General features: G+C 35.8%; 1 long non-coding RNA gene across 2 annotated transcripts in view; it reads left to right on the plus strand.

Annotated features, from left to right (window-relative positions):
• The window catches only part of LOC107975722 (uncharacterized), a 229454-nt gene that overhangs the window by 94063 nt on the left and 113141 nt on the right, over window positions 1-22250 (plus strand). For both annotated transcript variants that reach the window (XR_008548926.2, XR_008548925.2), the window contains exons 2-4: window positions 11028-11081; window positions 12254-12375; window positions 16079-16144. This is a non-coding gene — a long non-coding RNA (uncharacterized LOC107975722). The remainder of the gene's footprint in view (window positions 1-11027; window positions 11082-12253; window positions 12376-16078; window positions 16145-22250) is intronic.

Here is a 22250-nt window from a genome sequence, read left to right on the forward strand (position 1 = left end):
CCAAATAAGCAAGGAAAGTCTTCATGGTCATCTGAATTTTCCCTAATAGTAATGAGAGAAGCTATTTGAGCTATTTGGTGCTTTCAAAATGTATTCTTTGAAGGCAACAGGATGTGTCTAGAACTAGGCTTCCATAGTAATCATAGGCTTTTGGACCTAATGATTCAAAGATTGTGTAAACCAGCATAGATAATTTCTAGGAAATGATTTAGAATTCGTGTCAGAAAATATGATTGAAGAGGTTTGACACATTTGGATTCCTATTAGTCATTTAATAATTTTGTCTTTGTGCTTTTTTTTTGTAATGTAACAAAGCACCATCACTGCATTGTTGAGGTGATCAAAAGAGTTTACTAGAGATAACATGCTTTGAAAAAATAAGCATAAAATTAGCATTTCACATTTAAAATAGTATTCAACTTCTCATAAATCATTACAAGTCACTTTTTGTGGCTATAAACCCATTAATATATTGAATAAAAGCAAAACTATCCTTTCTTACCTTCCAATGTTTTAATAATTAGTGATGTACTATGGTTGGGAATAGAAACAAATATATGAATGTAAATAAGGATGTGTACAGATATGGCCTGTTCAGTTTGTAAAACTGATCGTGTAGAAAATCTAGAATAATGAAGCTTAAAATTCTGTAGCTAACACTATGAAATGTAACCATGCAATGTAGTTTGTTTTGCGTCCTAAAGAAGGAATAGTTACCTTCTTTCTTTTCTAAGGTTTGGTCCTCCTGCCTGGACAAAAGATACTTATGCCATATAAATGACCATTTGTTTTACATTTAAGTGGACAGATATTTTCTTTTATTTTCTCTTTATAACCAGGATCACAGACATTATGGAAAGCCTCTTTGAAGTTTTATGCTAAGTACTTTCTGCTAAAGCTTTCATTTTCCTCTGCTTTGCTCACTACCTTTCCATTATGAAAAATCACTAAAATCACAAAGCTTATCCTTACAGCAAACCTATCATTCCTTTCTTTCCTTGTTTAAATTTTCATTTCTTCTATAAAGTTTTGATGACTTAGATAACTTAGACTACACATGGCACTTCTAAGAGTAATGTTATACATACAGTAGTTTTTCATCCATTAAACATGGATTTCGCCCTCTAAAGCATGTCACATGATAATCACATGGTAATTGTAAAATATGTGTTAAATACTACTGAAATGAAAGTAAAAAGAATCAGACCATTTTAAATCTATCACCTTTCTACTTTGTCACGGCATCCATCAGTTTTCTTACTTACCATAAGAAAATGTGAATTGAATTTGCTTTCTAAAAGTGCATGTGTTCTTTCCACTCTTATTTAATGGAAATTTTGCATAACTTTTTGTTTCTCATAGAAAATATAATCAATAATCAGTGAATGAATAGTGTACATGTCTCAAAAAGAAGGTCTATAAATCTTTATTATAAAATTCTGAAAAGAAATAAGAAGTCGGAACTTACTATTTTAGTTTCATGTTAGACAATTGCAAAATCTTTATAAAGTGAACCAAATTTATTACTTCATTTAAAATAAAATTACATAATGCCCCCTTATAAACTGTTGAACAATAAGGCTTTAAAAAGTAATGTAAATATCTAACTGCTATTATTACAATTACTTTTCATTTTCAAGAAATTAGTCTATAATTATAGTTTATAAAATATCGAATTCTGTGGTAGAAAATGAAAAAAACATCTTATCTTCTGAGTATAAATAATACATTCTATTAAACTGATATAAGGAAACATTTCACAAATTTTTTAAGAATTTTCTTTGAACTAGATTAAAGAGACAGTTATTTCTGAATTGCAGTCTCTCAAGTTGCTAAGTCAATTTTCCAAGGTATAAATGTGATACAAAGAGGAGCCTCCTGCCTCTGTAGGCTCTTTGTTGGCAGAAACAATATTTTATTTATCTCTGTGTCCTCAGCATCCAGTATCCTGAAATATGGTGGTTGCTCAGTAAATTCCTCATGACTGAGTGCCTGTATATCTTCAGGGTATCCAGGAGAATACTCAATTGTGGTTATTCTTTCCAGTGCAGTTGCTTTTTCCTTAGAGAAGATATCTATTTTGTGGAGCCTACATCACAAAATAGATACACATGTGAATATTAGAGTAGATATATTTGGTTATGTTCAGACCTGTAGTGGTTTATCTGTTCTATCATATTTTTCTAATTGTTTTCAGATCAAAACGAATGTAGTAAAAAGGTACATGGATCTATAAAACTTCACTTTTTAGAAAAGTAAGATTATTATTAATCTAATAAAATGATGAGTTCAGTAGTTTTGTCAATTAGAACCAAATAAATCTGATGCCCAATATGATTTCCAAACTCCCCAGATAATTAGATTAATCCCACATCTTGATTCATGATATGCTATCATTGTTCACCCATGAATGGCCATATTTTAAAAAACATAATTAACTAGCCATAGAATGAACATTAGTGAACTTACCACCTGGACAAAGAACTAGATGAACGGTAACTAACATTTGCCTGGTTTTGCTCCTCTATTGTACCTCTCACAGAATTATCTTGACATTTGTGTTTGTAATTTCCTTTTAACTCAAATATGCATGCCTAAAAATATGTTATTTAGTTATTAGTTTCTGAACTTACAAAAGGGGTTTTATAAATGTAGTTTAATATGAATCAGAACTGAATAAGTGTATGCTTAGAATTAATTAATTCATACTTAACAAAATTCTACAAATAGTGTATTATATTCCAGACATTTTATTAGGCTCTATGAAATGAATCAAAATTTGGCAATCTTCCAGTTTTGCAGGGGTTCTCATTCTTTTGATGAACACAGACAAGTAAACTTATAGTTATTATGTGATTTGACAGAGAAACGACTCCTAATGCTTTATGATACATACTAGCAAGTGGACTGAGTTGAGCCTTGAAGAATGAGCAGGATTTACTTAAGCAACAAGGGATAATGGCATTCCAAGGTTTTTTTATGTTTGCATGATATATGTAAACTGGTCGTATGAAAGAAAGCTGGAAAGGAGGCAGAAGCCAGATGGTGAAGAGCTTTGCAAACCATACACAGTGTTAAGGTGTTTCTTTGTAGGTTATAAGAAGTCTGGGAAAATTTAAAGAAGATGGATTAAATGGTCTGTTTTGCTGTTTAGAGAAATCATCCTAATAGTAGCCTGGAGGATAGGTAACAAAGAAGTCAAATGTGGCCACCAGACTATGACAATAATCCAAGTAAGAAATGTTGAGGATTGATCTCAGACAGAGACTGTGTTGATGGAAAAAAGTGAGAAATTTATAAGGACTTTAGATGAGAATAACAAGACTTGTTTACAAATGTGAGTGATCAATAAGAATTATGCTGAAAGGTGAGAAATTTAAGATTTCCAGATTTCCAGATTTGATTACTGAGTCACTGGTAAAACCATTAGCCTGGTCTACAGAATTTTGTGAAAAAAGGTTTAATGAGGGATCATATGAGAGTGTGAGGAAGGAGTTTAGTCTTGGACCTGTTGAATTTCCTAGAACCTATAGGATAACAGCTAAACATATAGTTGAGCACAGAAACACAAGGCGTTATACTAAGAATTCTGAAAAATTCAAAATCAAACAGCTCTGAGCCTCAGCAATTTTTCTCTCTGGAAAGGAATAATGCAAACACCCAAGTATCTTTCAGATTTCTAGGTGACATCAAGCAGGAACAAAGAGTGCTGTGATTTACCAAAGAGAAAACTCTCTTCTGTTTGTGTGATCAGGATGGGCAGCATGAGTGAGATATTCCTTGAGGTTTGCCATGCTGGATCATGAGTGCTTTGGTTAGCAGAAATGGTGGTGAAGGAAGGAAGGAAGGAAGAAACAGAGGCTAGAGAAAGATACAACAGAAAGCAGCACGGTATAGAGGCAGGGTGTGTGGAATACGTTTATAGCTATTCCAGTCCTTCATTCTGACTACAATTTGAGATTCGAAAAGGAGACTAGTGAATAATAATCTGTAATAAAAATTGGGAACAGATTCGGAAGAATGTTGAATGCTAGGAATTGTAGTTTACTTAGTTGGCAACCTCCTTGGGGGTTGGAGCTATAAGCTTAAATATGGTTTTAAGGGTAAAATGATCATATCAGAGTTTCACTTGAAGAAAATTAATGAGATACAAATATATGAGGTGAACTGAGGAGGACAGAAAATGCTTGTGAGGACCCTGTTTAGAACTGTATTATAATAATCAATAAAGAGAAAATGGAAGCTATAAAGGACAGCAGAAAAGAAGGAATAGAATGGATGTGATTTCATATTATTTTCAAATTTTTCAAATTAAAGATGAAAGGAAGGAAGGAGCCAAGGACGGTTCTAAGAATTTGGGTCAGACACTTTCTGGGAAGTTTGGTGACAGCTATGTGGGCCTGGGATCATCCCTGATGACTATGTGTTGGAACAACTTTATGGGTCCGGGTAACTGGGAAGAAATAATTTATCTGAGAAGAAACAACTACCAAAAATAGCAAAGCCAGGAAAGATAAACACTAAGAACAATTTAAGTCATTTAAGACTAGCTTGGGCAGCATGGTAAGACCCTGTGTCTACAAAAAATAGAAAAAAATTCGCTGGATATGGTGGTGGGTGCCTGTAGTTGCATCTTAGTCGGAAGGCTGTGGTAGAAGAATCACCTGAACCTGAGTAGTTGAGGCTGCAGTGAGCCATGATCATGCCACTGAACTCCAGCCTGGGTAACAGAGTGAGATGCTGTCTCAAAAAAAAAAAAAAAAAAAAAACAAAAAAAAAAACTCATTTCTTACCTTTGGACGAATAGATTTTTCAAAATTATGGGCATAGAGGAAAGACTACAAAGGGACATGGGATTTTTCCTTTATTTTACAAAATGGTTTAGTTTAAATAAAGTTCCACAAGTTATTTTCCAGCTTTAATATTCTGGAAGTCTAAGATTCTGTGAATCTTAGGTCTTCTTGAGAGATTGGAAAGCGGATAAGTAGAGGTGTTGTGTATAAGGAAGGCTTGATTTTATTTGTTATTAAAAGGCAATGGTCAGCAAGGGAAGAGACAGTGACAAAGGGAAAAAAATGGTAAAGATGGAGCAAGATCCCTGGATGAGAGCTAAAGCGGAGATGAGGATATCTGCTATGGCAAGCTGATGCAGCTCCACAGGAGCACTGGCGAAAAAGGAGTTGGGTAAAGATGGAAGAAGGCTAGAGAGGGGATTTGAAGAAGTGCATTTCATTGGGCTCAGCCCAAGTAGTAAATTAACAAGTGACATTTCCCTTCTGGGAATGAAGGGGTATGGAGAGGGAACTGGAGGGATCAGTAACATCTGCTATCAGGAGTGCAATAGACAAGAGAAGCACTGAAAATTGCCAAATAGCAGTGAGGAGCAGATTCCTTTGTGTCTACACATTCCTTTGTCTGCATGGCCTCTCTGTATGATTTGCTTAAGCAGAGAGTGTTAATCCAGAATGTTTAAAAAGATATTCATAGATGAACGTACTTGTCCTGTAGCCCTCTTCAGTGAGGTTAATTGAGGCTAAAAAGTCCAGTGACATGCAGGCCTGACATGGGACAAAAAGCATTTGATATGACCTGAAAGGGAGATGATGTTTCTGTGATCCATTGCCCTTCATTTTAAGTAAGTGGTATACATAGATTGTTAGAGAGGATTTTCCTCACCATAATTTTACATCCGCTGAGCCCAAATTATCACAGTTGACAGTTTCTTAGCTTTTGATAGAGGGTAGAAAGGAAAGCAGGGTGAGAAGTACTGAGCCAAACCTCTTGTCTGATTTGATCCTGCCTTAGAGAATCTAGGGTACATAGAAATGCAATGTTTTAAAATATTGGCTACATACAAAGATCAAAGAAAGGGATTACAAAGATAGCTTAATATTTTTTAATGAGAAAATTTATACACATGTAGAACATAGCAGTGGTAACATGTGATGTTTGGACATTTTCAAAGTGAGTAAAGAGAGTCTTCAAGTGAACTCTTAGAAAAATCTTTTCTGTCAGTAGTCATCTGTAAAATTCCCTGGCTTGGTGTCACAGCTGGGAAACTGGAGCAGGGTCAAGGGCACATAGCATTTCTTAGCACCAACAGATCCACAGTAATTGGACTTCAAAACCATGCCGAGTCCTTGTTTCTTAAAAACCAAACTGAGAATTATGTAGCATTTAACAACAAATAATATTCCCTGGCCAAAATCTAATGCTCCACTTGTACACAATGTACAATCTGGACCCATTCCACCTGCTTTTGAAAGCTGCCAAATGTTTACTTTCTTCTAATTTTGTCCTGTGTTGTGTTTTCACTCATAACACATATTTTGCACCAAAAATAATTTAGTGGGTTAGTGGGAATAGAGTCATAAATGAGGAGAAAATGGCGAAACTGCTGGCTGGTGGAACAGCCCACGATTAATAAATTGTGCAACATGTGATTTGGCAGCTCTTTGATTCACCAGCAGAGTCCCCTCCCTTGTAAATTCTAGTTGGCTTTCCCATACATTATTATGTGGATTCCTTTTAACCACTTCCCTTTCTGATTTTCCAGAGACAGGGTATAAAGTTTCCCTAAACGCCAATAAAATGTGAAATCTTATCCCTCTCTTTAGGCTGGCTTTGTGTAGTCATCTTCTAAAATAAGAACAGCGAATGTCTTAAACGTTGCTATTTTCTATTTTTATGTTCATTCAATAGTTACAATTCTTCACAGTTTTCATTTCGATGGCAGTTTGTTAAAATTTGATAGATAGATATTAATAGAAATTGTACATGTTTTCTTTTTGCCTATAAAAATAAAATTAATTTCTCATAATGCTGTGAAGAAAAATCTACATCCTTAAATTAGTGCAGATTATATATTAATTTCTCCACCTAATCAAAATCTATAGATGAATAGACTTGAAAGCAGTACATTAACTTCAAATCCATTAACACATAATTTTAGTTTGCTGTTGTATTCCTGAAGTAACATAAAAACACTGGGGTTTAAATGTTGATTCTGTTTACATGATCAGAGAATATTTGTTTTTTATGGAGGCAATATATTTAGTCATTGTTATTAATTGTGACACACTAAAAAAGGATGCTTTACTGTATTTTACTATACTGAAGCATTTGTTGACAAGCTTTTAAAAGGAGGTTTTCATTTTGTGCAATGGAGGAGTGGAAGGATATAAATAGCTTTCATCGTGCGCAGTGTCTTCGGAGAATATTTTTTTCTTTCTTTTCTTTTTTTTAAATGGAAATTTGGCAAGGAAAAGCCTAAAATATATACACAGCATTACATCATTTGTATTAAATCATTTTGTGTTTTGAGGGCTTTCTAGATTCAGAGAGTAAAAATTAGTTAGAATGAAAAGATAAATCGTTCAATATGTCCAAAAGCCTCAGAACCCATGTTCCCCAGTATCAAAAAAGTTCATGGCATGTTTATATCAGACCTGCAATGTAGAAGCCTTGAATGTTTAGAAGTTGCCTTGGAATGCAACTGGAGAAGCAAAATTTGCAAAAAGATTTAAGTAAGTTTGGGATGAAGGGAGTTGTAGCTTTATTTAATTTTCATTATTATAACTCTCTATAAAATTTAAGTAACGCAAGTAATATTTTGAGGGTTCTGATATGCTTTTCTCTTTTGCATTTCTGACTACATGACTTTCCTGCTTATTGGACTTGAGCATTTCCCTGCCTCTGGGGATGGGATTTGGGGTTGGGTAGTGTTGTATAGATTAATACATTGGACATGTTTCTGAAGAGAGAGAGACTTAATATTTAGCTGTGTTTGCACAGAAGACAATAAACTTGAAAGCCAGGTTTAGGGGAAGGGAAAGAGTTGTCCAAATTTCTTTCACTCACATTAAGATATCAAAGATCCAGCCTGAAGGAGCCATACACAGAGTTAGGCCTCTGTGTGGATAGAATGTCCCCTCTGCTTCCCCCAGTGAGGCACTTTCATGGTAGAAAACAGGACATATAGAAAGTAAAAGGCAACTTCCTCTCTCTAGCCTCAGGAAAACATGAAAAGCATTGGAGAAAGAGGGAAAGGAAGAGAGAAAAGTAGTCAGATGTGTGTCTTTAATTCATGTGTCTCTAATTCATGGTAGTGTCTCTAATTCATCTGCCCACGAGGTATGTTATATAATTAGGGTAGGACATTGAGAACGAGATGGCATCAGCTAACTCCCCATCTGTAAGAAACAAGGAGGGAGGGGGTTCCAATATAGGGCAGTTTGTTTGGTCTAGCCAACAGGACAGAGCAGCATAGTTACAGAGGATAGGTCGGGCTGGCACACATCAGCCTCCTTCACCTCCTGTGTTTGGTTGCTGAGATGAGATCCAGGGGGCTTGTGGGGTGCAGGCGTTGGGTGTTGGTGAGCCATGGCCAAGATTGCAGTGGGCCATCAGGCTTGGGGATTGATGGAGACCCAGCAGAGACTTAGCAATGAAACCTGTGATAACTGTGGGGAAAGTCAGCAAAGGACAGATGGTGGATGTGCCAGGGGAATCCCCTTCACCCAAGCAATGGGCAATGAGCTAATCAGCTGTGGAGTTTAGAAACAGTTTAGAGATAGATGCCAGCAGGTGCCCAGGAATTAGGTGGATGGGGATCATTATGCTAGAAACAAATGGATACAGCCAGTAAACATGTGGAGGTCTGTTTAAAATAAGAATTGGGATAGGGATTGTCAGATAAGAAGCAGTATTACCTAAAGAGACTATTTGCATAAGTGTACCAGGCTGAGTTTTAAACTGGATAAAGTTAAAGTTTTAATTTTTCCCTCCACTAACCAGTAGGTGATGGCTCAAGAAGAAAATTAGCTTATTTATAAGTTTAAAAGAAGAGCTACATTTTTTTAGCATGTTTGAGTACATTGACCCATCTATACTTTCAGCAAAGCTCTGGACTCATTATTAAAATTGCTGGTTGTCTATTGAGCAGCATCACTATACCTGTGTCATGTGATGTCATATCAAAACTTTTATTATACTCAGAAAGTGGCAGTAAAACCTTTACTCCTTATGCTTAAAAAAATCAAAATTATTTCATAGTTCTTTGCCAGTGCTAGAAGTCATAAACTAATGCTGTACCGGTCACAACATGCTTGTACATAAGTTTTACTTGACCCAAGCAGTGTTTTTAAAAATAAAGATAATCATTGCAGCACTGTTCACAATAGCCAAGACGTGGATTTCAATCTAAATGTTCATTAATGGTAGACTAAATAAAGAAAATGTGGTACATGTACTCCATAGAATACTATGCAGCAATAAAAAGAATGGATCATGCCCTTTGAAAGAATTTGGATAGAACTGGAGGCCATTATCCTTAGCAAACTAATGCAGAAACAGAAAACCAAATACTGCATGTTCTCACCTATAAATGGGAGCTACATGATGGGAACACATAGACACAAAGGGGTAAACAACAGACACCGGGGCCTACCTGAGGGTAGAGAGTGGGAGGAGGGAGAGAGGCAGAAAAAATAACTATTGGGTACTAAGCTTAGTACCTGGGTCACGACATAATCTGCACAACAAACCCTTGTGACAAAAGTTTACCTACATAACAAACCTGCATATGTACGCTGAACCTAAAATTAAAGTTAAGAAAAATGTACTGTACATCGTAGAATTGCTAAGAGAATAAATTTCAAATGTTCTCACCACAAAAGATGTTAAAATATTTGGGTTGGTGCATATATTAATTAGCTTGATTCAATGATTACACATTGTATTCATAAATCATAACATCACTTTGTACCCCATAAATATATACAATTATAAATTGTCAATTTACAATAAAAATGTTCAAACTTAATGCCATAAAAATATGACAAAAAGATTCATACCAACACATTTCACAAAAAAGAATTAGAATATTTTACAAAGTCATGGATTTCTGGTTACTGTTGATGGTATCTGGAGGTCTGGCGTCACTGTGCCTGCATTTCTAAACATCACTGATTGCTAGAGCTGAGTATTGGCTGTCCATTTCCTCTGAGTGATAGTGTTTCACTTTGCCACTGTTCCTATTATTGCCTCTACCAGGCATGCTTCACCTATACCTCTAACTCCCTGGCATTCTTTGACGTTGGATATGTGACTTGTATATCCAAAGGATAAATTTCTTCTTTAATCCTATACCCAGCCCCTGACAATGCCCACTGAACCTATATTTTTAGCTTCATCTCTCTGTCTCTCTCTATAAGTTCTCTACTCTTCAAACACAGCAGAGAACTCTTCATTTGTGTTTGCCTGATCGCATTGTTTTCTTTCCTTATGATGTTTGAGGTCCCCCTGACTCTTTTTAGTCTAATCAAACCTTCCAAATAAAAGAGTTAAGTCAAAGCAAGACAACAGACACTTTCTTAAATGCCACTGTGTGGGAGCCATTGTGTTGGACATTGCTGGAATCCGTTCCCATGAGGAGATTACAATATTTTGGGGATATAACACATAAACATTAAATTAAACATATAGTGCATTGGATAACAGATCACGAGAGTGACAGAATGGTGTAATGAGGCAGTATAACCAATGGCACCATGAAAACCTTCATGAGTTGCCCACATCTTCTGCATTTCCTTTAAGCAGAGACTGTAAATCCTGGTTTTTGTCATGGAAGAGTAGCTTTATTTCAAGGTCTCACTAAAATCTCAATGTTAAAAATATATGCATTTAAATTTTTAAAATCTAAGAACACAATGTCCATCTCAATTTCATGTATACATACGCACGTAAAGAATACATAATGCACGTTTACTAGAAGTTAATGAAGATTAAAAGCATGCATCTGTAGTTCATGTTTCTTCCAATTTCTTGGTCAGTGGTTCTTCAAAGTTTTGCAATTTTAAACTTAATACTATGAAAACATTTATAGTTGTTTTCTATTAGTTCATCTAAATAAGAACACGGTATTTTTCTCACTATATTAGAATTTCCCCGGAAGAATTTATTGCCATGAAAAAATATGTTCTAGGAAACAAGAGAAATTGTTTTTTTCTCATTTCTCTCACTGTCAGGACTTGCCTCTCCATGCTTAGACCTAGCAGAGAAATCTTGAAGATATCCTGCTGGTAAGTAAGTTAACTGTTAAATAAGTCTCTAGGGTTAAAGGTTAACAGGCATGGATTCAGCAACAACTTTTTATAATAAACATGCATCACACCAATTAACCTAAACACCCTATTATATTAATCATATTTGATTGATTTTATTTCAATTTTCAGCATTCCCACCTAAGTAAATTGCTGTTTCCCTAATATTCCTGGGAGTCAGTCATTATTATCATGTTAAAATTAGTTCCTCTATTGGTCATATTGACATCAGGCATTTAAATGATTATTTAATATAATAAATAAGGTCTAAATGGAGTTTTGCTTAAACTGAATTAATGCTGCTGCCTCTTTCTTTTTATTGATTTTCATGAATTATGTTGGTCAAAATAAAATAGCATATAGCTAAAGATTATTGTACTAGAATATATATGGCAATTCATTTATCTCAACCAACTTGGTGATTAATTAATGTAGGTTAATTAATTAACCTTGCTGTATGGCATCCTGTGGGGTTAATGCTAACCATCCATCTATATACTTCTGCCAATGCTGAGGCAAAGGAGTAAGGCATCACTAGGAACTGGAAGATTTACAATCTTCCACAGTCATACCTACATATGGCATAGCAAAAATTATACACGTTCCTATTTGAATAGACCATTATTCCCAGCTTTAAAATAGTAGAAAAGAGGCACAGAGAGGCGACAATGCTCCCTCCCTTTCCATCACTTTCCCAGGTCACTACTGAAAGCTTATCAGGCCTTGGTTTAATAATCTCTGTTCCTTGGCAGTCTGCTACTTAGCAACTAAATCATTCTCCCTTTCCCCATTTGTTCTACTCACCTTGCAACCTAAAAGATGAAAAATATTTATCCCAGATGTGTAAATTAAATACGCAGGCATTCAAATTCAGTAGATTTTCATACATTAAGGGATGTCAGGAATGTAGCTAAATGCTAATGTTATCTAGGGTATATCTGATGAAATGGGATTTAAGTGTGCTTGAGTAGCAAAACTTTATCAGATAGAATGGGATATTTTTACCAAAATAATTTATTTAATGATCTGTGCTTTCCAAATTTATAAGCAAGTATTTTTCCTTTGTAAAAAGAGTGGAGGGGTTCTTAGGGCTCCTTTTTAGTGAACAACCGACCAAAAGGATAATTCTGTAATAATTTCTTTTTTTTGAGATTGAGTTTCACTCTTGTTGACCAGGCTAGAGTGGAATGGATGATCTCGGCTCACTGCAACCTCTGCCTCCCGGGTTCAGGCAACTCTCCGGCCTCAACCTCCTGAGTAGCTGGGATTACAGGTATGCGCCTCCATACCTGGCTAATTTTGTATTTTTAGTAGAGATGGGATTTCTCCATGTTGGTCAGGCTGGTCTCAAACTCCCAACTTCAGGTGATCCACCTGCCTCGGCCTCCCAAAGTGCTGGGATTACAGGTGTGAGCCACCACGCCCGGCCAATTCTGTAATTCTTAAAAGCTGGTGTGTAGAATGGGAACATAGTGGGGTTTTCATTACAATAGTTTAACTTTCCCCATATTAGGAATATGTGTATGGGTTCTATTTTATTCATATAAACCTTTATTGTTTAAAAAACACAAAGAAATAAAGATTGAAAGAACATTTTATATTCACGTGTATACTCATTGCAATTTTCATCTTTTTTCAACTTCAATGTTTTTAAACTTTAAAGTTTCTCTAAACATTTGCTTGAGCAAAGAATAATCTGCACTTTAGATATAATTACCAAAAAATGCATAATTAGAAAGAAACACTCAAATGCACAAACACATCAGTCGAGTAAAAAAATACCCTGCTGATAAAGCTTTCTTATCTAAATATTTGTTAACGGTTTTGCCAGAACAAAAATTACCACAAAACACACACATACACACACAATGGAATAAGCTTTAATTTAGGACCACAGATTGTGTAAAGCAAGCTCAGATAATTACAAATTAGGCAAAATTGTGGTTAGCTTAATGAAAAGGCTCAAAAGTGTGCCAGGCCAATGGCAAAGGACCTAAATCTAAAGACAGACAAGCTTTTCTTGATTACAGTGATTACATCATGGTCATTAGAATTTAAAGTAACTAACCCAAACACAGACATCATATCTTCATTTGATAGCTGTAGTCTAGTAAATAGTGGGAAAGGATGTTATGTATGGATTAAGCTTGATGAAACGAAAACAGACATTCTTTTTGAACCTGTCTGGCAAAGAAAATAAAAACTTCAGAATCAGTCAGTAAAGTTAGCTTTTAAAGTTCAGTCTCTTTGATTGGAAGGGGTCTGCGTAGTGTTTTTGGCTATTCTTTGTTTTATAGAGAAGCCACTGCAACAACTAGCTATACATGACTCTTTCAGCATGCAGTCTCTAGTCGAGTCAGATGTTAGAGACCAACTTCTTGATACTTAGGCCAATCAGGAATTTTAAATTTTCAAAGCATGATGAGGTGCTAGCAATGGTTCAATATTTATTTTCTCATCAACTGTAATACAATTAAACCTTGTGTGAGTCTTAAGTCTCCAAATGTTGATCCTCAGACAGTCTGCAGGATCCTATCCTGCTCTGCATGTAGCAATTCATGCTGAGAAGACAAATGCTTTGCTCAGGGGAAAGAGATGCATTGGGTTACAGTTAGAGCTACATACATGAAAGCGAGCCCACTGGCCCCTGACCCTGAACCCCTACTTCACAGCATTACCTGTGGGAACACTGCCTGAAGAGCAGTATTTAGGAAGATCAGGGAGGGGAGGCAAAAAAAAAAAAAAAAAAAAAAAAAGGTGGAGGTACTAGAGAAAGATAACAGCATCGAAACAGCATGTTGGAGTTTTTCTGTGTTACCTGTCTTATGGATAGAAGATCCCAGCTTGTTTTAAGAAAACACAGCCATTATTTCCTTTCTTGTGTTTTTGGATTCTGCACTAAGAAGATGAAGACATGGAAGCAGTGGACTAATACATTGACATTATATAACTTTAAGAAACAATGACATTGTATAACCTTAAGAAAAAAGTCTGAACTTTATTTATTTATTTTTATTTTTTTGAGATGGAGTCTTGCTCTGTCACCCAGGCTGCAGTGCAGTGGCTAGATGTCAGCTCACTGCAGCCTCCACCTCCCGGGTTCAAGCAGTTCTGCTGCCTCAGCCTCCCGAGTAGCTGTACTACAGGCTTGCACCACCATACGTGGCTAATTTTTGTATTTTTAGTAGAGACAGGGTTTCACCATGTTGGCCAGGATGGTCTTGATCTCCTGACCTCGTGATCCACCCGCCTCAGCCTCCCAAAGTGCTGGGATTACAGGCATGAGCTACCGCGCCAGGCCAGTCTGAACCTTAGTAAGACATTCAGTGTGAGTGAATACAAGAACACTCATGTTGCATCTTCAGCATTATCATCATCAAAAAGCATTTATTGAGTGTCTGGACCCACTGAGCATCCTTGAACCTACTAAGTTTAAAGTACTTAAGAAAGAAACTAAATCTCATGGTAAACACAACTCAGCCAACATGAACTGATATCAGCCCCTTACACTGCGCCTTAAAGAAACCAGATTGTTTAAAGAAAAACTGTGTAGAGACTACATGTAAATCTTGTATGCTTTATCACTCTGGTAAATAAGTGGTTTCATTTTCTACTTTACTGATGTTTCAAAATGGTCAGAGGAACTCACAAAAGTTTCACAGCAATTCTCAGATAAGGTTTTATCATCAAAGACAACAAACTATAGATAAAAATTAATCTTCCAAAATGCATTTTCTTGGGTCATGTTTTCTGGAAATAGAAGTCAATGAAACTTGTAAAGTTTTACTTTGTGTGTTTTCCATGCATCTGCCGCAGCCATTGCCATGAAATTTTCCTCCCAGCTGAGAAAATGTGCAAATACAATTGTATTGCTCGGGAACTTTTAAATCTATTAATATACTACAAACCTGAAACCCTAGCCTGCTCAGTTAGAAGCCAGAGAGGTGGTCACGCACAGAAGTCCCAGGAACAAATGTGTGTGTTCCACTTCTTTCAGGACATCATATCCCAACTGATTCTGATTTAATTGTTTGGGTAGGGACCAGGCAGAAGCATCTTATACAATGTCCCTAGGTGAATCTGATATTCACTGTGATCTGGTTTGGATTCTTTTACCTATTTCTAGCCATTAAAGCGATGTTACCAATACGTTCGTGACTGGATTTTTCAAGCAGGTTAGAAATCACAATGATGATTCCACTAAGAGATAAGCTCCTGGATATCTACAAACTCTGATCACTCTCATCTCTCCTGTTAATCCCTGCAGCCATGCCATGGGAGATAAGAGAGAAACAAGCTCTAAATTATATTGAATTGATTGTATAGAGCTTCTTAGACGCTAGCATTTTTCACCAACTTGGATATAGACTTCACTTAGCTGTCCTGGGGATGATGAGGCACCAGCTTCTGGGACATTTATCACTTAAAAAAGTGGTATGTTGCTGTGACGATTATAAAAACTGATAGCACTGTAAGGATAAAAGTCGAGTTGGATTCTAGTTCCAAGGGATTCAGCAGAGGCTGTAGGCAGATGCATTATCACACTGAAGGGAAAACAAACAAACAAATAACATCCATACATATACATAGAGTTCGAGGTAACAGGAAAGGTAAGCACTGAGGCCTGAGGAACCCAGAGCTGGTCAGGAACCCAGACAGAGTGGGCGAAGAAGCCAAACATTAAGCAAGGAAGTCAATGTATGCAGTTGATAGATAACTTGGAAACAGAGGCCATGTTCTTCCCACTTAGAAATGATATTCATGCTTCTAGAGTTGAACAATGAGATCAGGCAAGTGAATAAAAAATATCTGAAAGGGAAGACAGAGCAGTAAAAGTTGATGCCAGTTCTAGGTCATTCGTCATTCAGAATTGCATGGAGCTGGTAAAGAAAATAAGTAAATGACTCATACGCATCTGCTTACTGTTCTAGAGACTTCATATATATTGTCACACTTAATTCTCATTATAATTACAGATAAGAATTATTGCACCATTTTTCAGATGAAGAAACTGGAAATTCAGAGGTGTTAGCTTGTCCAGGGTATGTACTTATTAACGATAGAATTAAATTTGAACTATCTGCTTGTAATAAATGTTAGAAAATTTCCTCCCTTTTATTTTATTGCTTTATATTTTATTGCATTATAATTTCTGTGATCCAGAATAGAGAATCAGATAATTAACTACAAAGTGTCGGTGCTTTCTGTAACATTTGTGAAATTATACAGTTGTTTTGCTCATTTTTCATGTTTTTGTATTTTCATTTGCTAGGTTTTTTCTTCTAGCTTTGTAAACTTTGCTAGAAATATCTGAACTGCTAATATTTGGCAATATATGTTTAAATTTTCTAACATCAAGTTTAATAACCTTAGTAGAATTAAATATATGAAAACAGAGCTTACCTTTATGATGCAGTGAGTATTTTTAACAATGACTTCAAATAGTAGCATAAGTTTACCAAGAATCTATGACTTTGGGATAAGTAAATGATATGATTTCAGGTTTTGTTTAAGCAACACACAAACATGAGCTAAATTACTGAGGTTCTGTTTTATTAAAGATATAGAATTAAAATATAATTATAATTTTTTGAAATTAGTTGTCCGTATAGTAAATTATTGAACTGTTCACACATCTAAAACCTAACCTATGTGGATTAGGAACTCACCCTTTATCCAATCCTTGCTGTTTTAAAACTTTTCTAATATGCTAATATTTGAATTTAGAGAAAATTTAGAAATTTTTTTTTTTTTTGAGACAGAGTCTCACTCTGTCACCCAGGCTGGAGTGCAGTGGAGCAATCTCGGCTCACCGCAAGCTCCGCCTCCCGGGTTCACGCCATTCTCCTGCCTCACCCTCCCGAGTAGCTGGGACTACAGGCGCCGGCCACCATGACGCCTGGCTAATTTTGCGTGTTTTTAGTAGAGACGGGGTTTCACCGTGTTAGCCAGGATGGTCTCGATCACCTGACCTCGTGAACCACCCGCCTCAACCTCCCAAAGTGCTGGGATTACAGGCGTGAGCCACCGTGCCTGGCCTATAAAATATTTTAAAAGTCACAGCTTTATGTTTTAAAATAAACGTCTGCTGTAGAAGGCAGCATCAGTCCCAATCAATCAATCAGTCAGAGTTTATTAATCCTTTTCTACTTCCTGGATGCTGTTGTACAACCAAGAGAAGGGCGAATAAGACCTGGTTTTGCTCTCAAGAAAAACATACAAAAAATACAAAGAGAATACTCTAAGGTAGAGTTAAGTAAACGAGTATTTAAATAGTTACTTTCAATCCAAGACATGAAGGAAGCAGAAAGTGAGGCTTGGAGATGGGTTTATAAAGGAGCTGGCATGTTAAATGAATGCTCAACAAAAAGGTATTATTTAAGGAAAAGTGGCAACAGCTTGTCAGACATAAACAAAGAATGGAAGGAAAACTATGTCATGGCTAGCCAGAGTGATGTGCTCGTTTTGGAGAAGTGATACTGAAGACAGAAAGTAAGCCAAGATTACAGACAGCTTTATTTTCGTAGCAGTGTTTTAGACTTAGAACAACTTGCTGAAGGTTTTTAAGGTAAGAACTATTCTTAAAAAGCTTTGTTATAGATCAACTGGATGAAGTTTTGCAGAATGACTTGGAAAGAAAATGTAGTATCAGTCACGTCAAACATTTATCATTTCCTTGTGGTGAGAACATTCCAAATCCTCTCTTTTAGCTATTTTGAAATATACATTGTTATTAACTATAGTCACCCAGTGGCATAATAGAACACCAGAACTTATTTCTTCTATGTATAATGGTATTCAAAGAGGTATTGAATTTTCATTTTTTTCTTGTTTTAGTATATAAAATTTAAAAAGTCCTGTTATTGTTGAAAACCAAAAGGAATTTTGAAGGAAAAAATAGGAGCTTAAATACCTGAGTAGTATGGCTGTAAATGATAGAAACATTAAATGTGACTCCAAAAGGCATTTGTAACAGTGGTACAAATAACAGAATGGGAGCTGGGTAGTGAGCGGATATTAAAATTCCATTTTGAACATAGTGACAGTAAATTGAAAATATCTCAGAAGTAGCTGAGCACGTGAGACTAGTGGTCTGTTCTGAAGATGGAGATTTGACAACAGGGAAACACTATGACGTAGCGAGTTAACGTTCATACAAATTTAGGGCTTATTCTGATCCTTTCTCTTTGTCATCTGGGTGACCTCACTTAAGTCATCTAATCCTTGGAGTCTTAGATTTTTTGAAAATAAAAATTGTCTTTCAAAATTTTGGTGACTAGCACTTTGTAGGCACAAGTGAAATGTTAGTTATTCTGAAGAAATAATCATTATCAAAAAATTTATTATGGCATCTCCATTGCTGTTTCACTTGAATTGAAGATTGTCTTTGGCATACTAGTTGAGAACACCATCATGAGTTAATATGATTTTTTTTAAGTCAGGAATGTGCTAACATGGGTACTTTGGCCTAACACATGCAAAAGGATCGATTTGTGTGGAGAAATCTTTTCTCAATTAGATGCCTGAAAGGACAAAACATCATTATATGAATAACTTTGCTTTTTCTAAGTTCATCTTCCTAAAATACTGTATAACATATCCCAAAGGATATTGCTAATTTGAATCTCCTATTTTTGTAAAAGCTGTCTAAGAAACGAGTAATGAGAAATGGTCATTTCTATGTAGCTAGAATATGCCTATCAGAAATGATGCCTGATGAAATGTGAAAATGCTAATTAATGAAGGAGAGATTGTATAGGTCTGGAAATGCCAGATAGCCCAGCACTCTAGGTTGCATCTGAAAGCAAAGAACGGGGGAAAATGTTCTGGTTTAGCCTCTGAATAAAAGAACTTCAGTCCCCGTGACTGCCCATCTGGCATTTTTCACCAGCACCAAATTCATTAGCAATGATTAGTCCTTTTCTCCAAACCTTTCACTCAAAATAAGTAAATAGAAGGAGAGTTTAGGCAGTAAAAGATCAAGGGACAGTATCTCTATTTTAAGATGTCCTTAAGTTATCCTGATTGGTCAAAGCCTAAACAAGCATTAAAGAAGGAGGTACATGATGAAAAGATGAATTTTCCCTAAACAACCTCAATGTTATGTTCTATGTTAGGTAACAGAGAATTTGGTTAAAGTGATTCACATATATTGACATTTCTTCATGTGAATTTAGATCTAAAATGACATGGAAGAATCTTTTTATTTCATTACCTCAGCCTTTATTTCTTTAATAGAAACCCTCACTATGTAAAATTTTCATGTTTTTTAGCTCAATTTTGAAAAAATATACAACGTTATAATAAAAGATCTGTTTAACGCTGAGTCATCACGTGGTCGATTGGACCCTCCATCATTATACTGGTTGATATTGTAAAGCCAATAGGCTTCCTAAGACTTTAGTAACCGCCTTCAACCTTTCTGTATCAGCAGTCAACTCTAGATTTTAGGACTCAGTTTTAAAAGAAGAACAGAGAGAGGGAGATGGAGGGGGAAGGAGAGAAAGAGAAGAAGAGAGACAGAATTTAAGAATAGAGATTTAAGATTTAATAGAGATTTAATAATTTAAATAGAGATTTAAATTATTCACTTCTCAGAAGTTGCTCTTTTAGAAAATGCTTTCTGAAAATCATGATATAATGTGGCTCACCTAGAAAAAAATCAGGATTTACAAAACTGTCAATTTTTTGATTAAATGCATATAACATAAAAATTAAAGAAACTTATCACTATACAGTGACCAAAATACTACAGTACTATACAATCATTTTCATATTAGATTTCATATAGGTTGGTACAAAAGTAATAGCCGTTTTGACCATTACTTTTTTTTTTTTTTTAAGATGGAGTTTGGCTCTGTTGACCAGGCTGGAGTGCAGTGGCATGATCTCTGCTCACTGCAGCCTCCGCCTCCCGGGTTCAAGCAATTCTCCTGCCTCAGCCTCTGAGTAGCTGGGACTACAGGCGCCCGCCACCACGCCCGGCTAATTTTTGTGTTTTTAGTAGAGACGGGGTTTCACCATGTGAGTCAGGGTGGTCTCAGTCTCCTGACCTCATGATCCATTGGCCTCCGGAAGTGCTGGGGTTACAGGCATGAGCCACTGTGCCCGGCCTGGCCATTACTTTTAATGGTAAAGACAGCAATTACTTTTGCATCACCTAATAAATATGCTAGTTAACAGTGGTGAGAGAAATAATATAAGTTGTTTTATGAAATCCCATAGTATAGTGCCATATCTTTTCCCAAGCATATTTTTATTTATGCCTGGGTAAATTCCTATTACTTATTGCTGTCCTTTTTTTTCATGTATTAACCTTGTTTCTCATATTCTCATGTTCCCTTACTCTCTTACTCTTAGTTATATTTTATGTTTTTGGAAATTCACTTTGTAACCAGATTTGTGTATGTAACTACACATTTAATGTCATGCATATTTAATACTATGCACTCCTAATAACATCTACCATATAAAGAACATGCATTTTAAGAAGCATGTTGCCAATAGCCACAAAGCTTTTATTGTGTGTGTGTGTGTGTGTGTGTGTGTGTGTGTGTGTGTGTGTAGGGGGTCCTGATCTGTAAATGTGTTCTCAAATACAATAATCTTAATATTGTTGGATTTTTTTTAAAGGGATACAATGTGAATAGGTAATACTTATTGAGCACTGGGCTAAGCCATACACACACACACACACACACACACACACACACACAGAATCTCATTTTTGCTCATATAATAACCTTATAAAGATGGAAACTATTTTTATCCTCATTTTAAGATTAAAAAAGAGGTTTGAAAACAAGTAACTAGAATGAAGGTACATTGTAAATGGTGGGACTATAATTGAAAATCTTGAGCTCCACATGGTTGTAAAACAGAATTCTCAGAAAACAAGATAATTTTCATGTATACTGGCATTAGCTATAGTGCTTATGGCCTACAATTTTGGTTAGTTCTGCCACTGAGAGATTAATTTTCTGCCATTGGATATTCCTCAATACCAGTTGTCTGTCATATTTCCCAATTTGCTGAAGGCTAACAATGAGGGTTTGTGTGTGTGTGCGTGTGTGTGTGCAGGACAGGTAAGGGAGAAACGATTTCATTGAGAGTGAGTTCTTCACCAGACTGAAGGATGCTGAATACTGCTGAGTATGATCTCCTTGCCCTGGTAATAATTCCTTTAGGGTTCTAGGGAAGAAGTATATGGCACCAGAAACAAGCGTTTGGGTTTAGATCATTGTTCAGTTTTATAACCTGGGAGATGGGACTTCTGATTGTGATTAACTGGTTGGTGCACACTGAAGTCTATCTTTAGCATGCTTCAGCATCTCTCTGATGGCATTAGTAGATGGGGAATTTACATTTTTGTTTTCAAAAGAGAATAACCAAATGCCTAGAATTAGTACTAGCATAGCAAAATTTTAGTGGTGAGTACCTGTAAACATTTTCTTGAAAAATCAATTATTTCATAATAGTGGTAGCAAAATTAATTTGTTAAATATTTATGACAAAGTCTGTGCCAATTCCTGCCTCATTTTTACCTTGATCAGGAACCTCCAATGGTGCTAATGCTATGTTTTCATTGAAGGAAACACCTGTTGCCTAAAATATTAATAACTCAGGTCAATTTTAAGACTGTGAAACCTCGAAGTCTATTCCATGGTTATTTTTATTTGTTTAACTATTACAAATAGGCACTTCATCTTTGAAATGAGAACAAGTTGTATAACTTTATTAATGAAAATTAGAAGTCTGAACTATTCTACTACTTGGCTATGTAAGTGGTTTGTGATAAGCAATACATTCTCCTTTCATGAAATGTTCTAGAGATACATTTTCCTGACGTCCTTAGTCAGTTGATAGCTTATCTCTGCAGGAGCCATGAGTTAGTTTTGCAGATCTAGTAGAAGGAAGAATTTCCAATATATTTTTTAAAAAACTAAAATTTGATTTCCATCTGGGCAATATGGATTCTCCATTCACAAGGCTGTAAAATATCTATGAATAAAATTTTTCTAGCATGAGATCTCTATTGAGGAGGAGTCTGGGATAAAGACTATTGGAATGGAAGTCAACAGCTTTAAATTCTTGTTCTTGTGTAATGTCGAACCACCCTGACACCTTGGTTACATCGCTTAATTTCCC

Source organism: Pan troglodytes, chromosome 6 (genome assembly GCF_028858775.2).
Source record: "Pan troglodytes isolate AG18354 chromosome 6, NHGRI_mPanTro3-v2.0_pri, whole genome shotgun sequence".
In the NCBI taxonomy this organism is placed as follows: Eukaryota; Metazoa; Chordata; class Mammalia; order Primates; family Hominidae; genus Pan; species Pan troglodytes.